At 38.9% G+C, this 4062-nt stretch overlaps 1 pseudogene; it reads right to left on the reverse strand.

Annotated features, from left to right (window-relative positions):
• Positions 1–1525: 1525 nt before the first annotated feature.
• On the reverse strand, positions 1526–3553 carry LOC149074086 (protein fem-1 homolog B pseudogene; annotated as a pseudogene).
• Between the last annotated feature and the right edge of the window lie 509 nt (positions 3554–4062).

The raw sequence follows: 4062 nt of genomic DNA on the forward strand, positions 1-4062 counted from the left end.
TCGTTGGGATTTAAAACTTTTCACAGACTTTCTGCCTAACCCTATACATAATAAACTTGCTATTGCAAAATGTTTCAAATGATACAATGATGGCTACTCCGAACTTTGTGTTATAATTTTAATAAAATGCTAAATTTTTACAAAGGTGAGAAGAAATAAAATTTAATAACACGGTCAAAATAATATGGTTCATCAACGCTACGAGAACTACCCTTTGATAAACTTGAAAATGTGATAGTTATACAAAGTATATTATTTTACTTTTCAATTGTAAAACCCTTACACACGAAAAAAACAATTAAATACCTTGTATTTGGGGTAGGATATTAGCGCATATATATATAAAAAGAACAGGTTACTGTGGAAATACACATGATAATACAGATACGTATTTGAAGTTCTGCAAAAAGTATACAGTATGAAACTGTTTTTTGGCATTACAAATAAATTCAGCATAACATTACTTTGACACGCCGCCACACTAAAATGTCTTCCCCCCCCCCCCCGTCTTCCAACTTCAATTCAACAGCCACTGTTTTTATAGAATGTTGCGTGGCTGTATTAGAGAAGTTTCACTGTATCATAATGTATGATATTTTCATGTGTAAACGAACTTTTCGATCAGTCATTAGTTCATACTAAAATTTCCAATCGAGAAAAAATGTATATATGATACGTTCATAAAATCTGCTTCACCAATTCAATTTTAAAAATCTTATTAATGCGCATCAAATAGTAGTCGATGTTAGGTTTTAAATTTTTTAAATTTTAATTTGCACTGTTCCTGGAAACTTTTATAACCAACAATTATCTTGACTAGTCTATCAAAAATACCAGATCACAATTTTCACGTTGAACGATCCTATGATTATAAAATATCAGATTAAGGGATAGGTTGTAACTCTCTACCCTACCGTGTTTTCCCATTAATAAGAGACACCCGGTCTTGTAATAATTTTTACTCCGAAAGATGTGTTAAGGCTTATTGTCCGGATATGTCCTATTTTTCGGCCTGAATTTCTTTACAGCTCTATTTACTAAGAACAATTAATGGTATTTTTATATTTTTCCTACGTTAAAAGACTGTCAGGAAATCAGAAAATTTTGTCATTAACCAGTCATCTGGCTCTAATTAATTTCTCCTTTTGAAGCTAATAAAATATATTGTGAATACAGTGAAAGTGACTTCACATCATGTTCTTAAACAAAAAAAAAATTATAATAATTGAAGAATGCATATGCTGTCGTGGCCAGATGACTGGTTGACACGTTCACTGCTGATGGCGTCATTAACAAAACTAGTTTTAATCTTAGCTGCAATAGGGATAAAGTTGTCTATTAGGCCCCGCAGTGAACGTGTTAATAAACACCAATTTACCATAAGGAAAACTTTAGGTGACAATACCAATTTTCTAGAGGTCGTGTCGACCTGGCATGCCCTCTCAAGCTTTGTCTAACACATTTAAAAAGGCCTACAATTTCAATGTGTTTAATGAAAAACAAAAATTTGGTATAGGCGAATAATTTACTTCCTGGGAGCACCGTGCATATCGGTGAATGAAATCAGTGATCTCGGTATAACCTTCTCATATGGTAACTTATATTTCTGAACAGCCTTCGCCGCCAGACATTTCAGACTGAAGCTGTAATGGGCTTTGAATATGATTTTTGTGACGCCCATAGTAACATCTGCTGGTGTTTCCCCCTTGTTGTTGACGCAGTCAACATGGGTACCGGCGTCAACCAGCAGAGTGATGATAGAATGCACGATATTGAAATCGACTAGAGGATTCGGGTGCGCCGCTATGATATGTAGAGGCGTGTTCCCTGCGGTATCAAAAGCATTTACATCAGCCCCACATTGGATCAACATTTTGGTAGTAGCTTCACACGGGAATTCACAAATGTTTCTCGTGTGGAAGTCGGCGACCGGAGTGTTGATATTCACAGCTAGATGAAGGAGAGTCGATCCGTTTTGCGTTGCCAGCTTGAGCCTATTGATTCTGTACACCAGCTCGTAAAATTTGTGCTCTTCTTCAGGTTGGTATTTCTTTATTATCTTTGTACCAACGACTAAGAGGTATAAGATCGAATGTACGTTATCGCTCGGTTTTTCCACATCATTTGTGCATACATCTGCACTATCACAACCAGTAAACTGAATATTATTCTCGATTTCTTCCACTGCAGCCGTTAGTATATCCTGGAGATGATGTAATAACACATCTTCTCCTATGTAAAGCATCTGAAAGAAAACTTTGGCGAAACGTAGGAGATCCTGCGTGACTGGCATTCCATTACTATGCTTCAACCTAAGAGCATGGAGCCACAGATTAATACACCGATTAAACTGGCCCGCATCTGCGAGTAATGCGCCTCGAAATATTATGGGATAAGGCAGTTCTGGGTTATTACGGCCGAGTATTCTTTCTCGAATGATAAGTGATTCCATATGCAACGCGTTCACGTCATGGCGGATCGACTGCAAATCTTCCATAGTTTGACACTCAATTCTGTTGTCATAAGGCGACATCGGTGGGAGACACTTCTTAGGCAAAAAAAGATCCGTATCCACCGATCGTAACGTCATTGCCCATTCCATATAATAAAAAGCTTTCTCCAAGCTATAGTGATATTTATCATTGGCGAACGAAGCTCCAAGGAGTTCTAATGCTTCAATACATTCCGCATTCGAGAACGAAGACGAATCCATGAAATATTCCACAACGTTCGATTTTGTCTTTTCAGCAGCGGCTAAAAGCGGAGTCATACCGATTTTATCCTTCGTTATCTTCGCCCCACTTTTCAGAAGCTCTTTGACTATATCCAAATGACCATATTCAGCAGCGAAATGCAGAGACGTCGCACCACACTGAGCGCTAGCATCAAGATCTATATTCTGACTGATCAGATACTTAACCACGTTTAAATGTCCTCGGAACGCTGATATCATTAAACATGTGTTATTGTACTTGTTCGCAGCATGAACATCCGCACCATGTTCGACGAGGTATCGAACGATATCCAACCGGCCATTAAAACATGCAGCACGGAGCGGTGTGGAGTTCGTGAAGGTAGAGTGATTGACATCAGCACCATGGCTGATCAGACATTCAACGACTTTAAAGTTTCCAGCAATAGCAGCACACCAGAGTGCAGTAGCACCACTTCTTAAAGAATTATTCACCAGTACAGTACCTTCCTCTTCGACGTCCGGCTGGAAATGGTGTAGCAATGTCTTGACGACGTCCAAGTGTCCGTTTAGGGCAGCGATGATCAAAGGCGAGCAGTCGTAGCCATCATCATGGACCATGGATTGGACCAATTCCTTTTCTTCCATCTTGGACGTAACTCTTTTCAATAGGGTGTACATCAAAGTCGCCATGCCATCTCGTGCTGCAAGGAAGATACGATGTTTCAACGTGTCCTTCTCGGCCACAGTCATAACCGGAACACACGTCTGCCACTTTGGAAGCTCTTCTACTTCATCGCACCGCACGTTACTACTGTTAGTACCATCGTTGCTGCACATGTCAAAGTGTTTGTTATCCATTTAAATGTCCATTGGCCACACGGGAGACGAGATTCAATTACCGCAGTGGTAAAATGAGATCTAATTACCGCAGTCGCGTAAAATGAGATTCAATTACCGCAATTTAAAAAAATATATATTCTCAATGCAAAAGACGCAGCTAATTAAAGATTTGGAGCAATAAAAGAACGTTTGTGATCACCACCTAGAGCTCTGTTACGGATTCTTTATAACAGATGATCAGCACAAACACGGGAGTCAGAAAACGAGACACTGCGTGAGGCGATGTTGCATAAACGCTACTGTGTTCAAGGAGAGGAAAGAAGAATATAGCTTATATACAATAAGGATTTTACAGGGCTTTCGGCAACAGAGACCATCATCTGATCATAAGCAAAATTAGGACGAAAAAAAAAGAATGCGATGATACAATTGACCATATTTTCTCAAACAAAGTACAGGATATCGCCACTTTTCCCCAAATAGGGCAAAGTTGCCAATTATTATTAAAATCACTGAAAAATCACCGA

This window comes from Pholcus phalangioides, unplaced genomic scaffold (assembly GCF_987345545.1).
Source record: "Pholcus phalangioides strain wild (caught in Gottingen) unplaced genomic scaffold, Ppha-v1.0 ptg000017l_1, whole genome shotgun sequence".
Taxonomy (NCBI): domain Eukaryota; kingdom Metazoa; phylum Arthropoda; class Arachnida; order Araneae; family Pholcidae; genus Pholcus; species Pholcus phalangioides.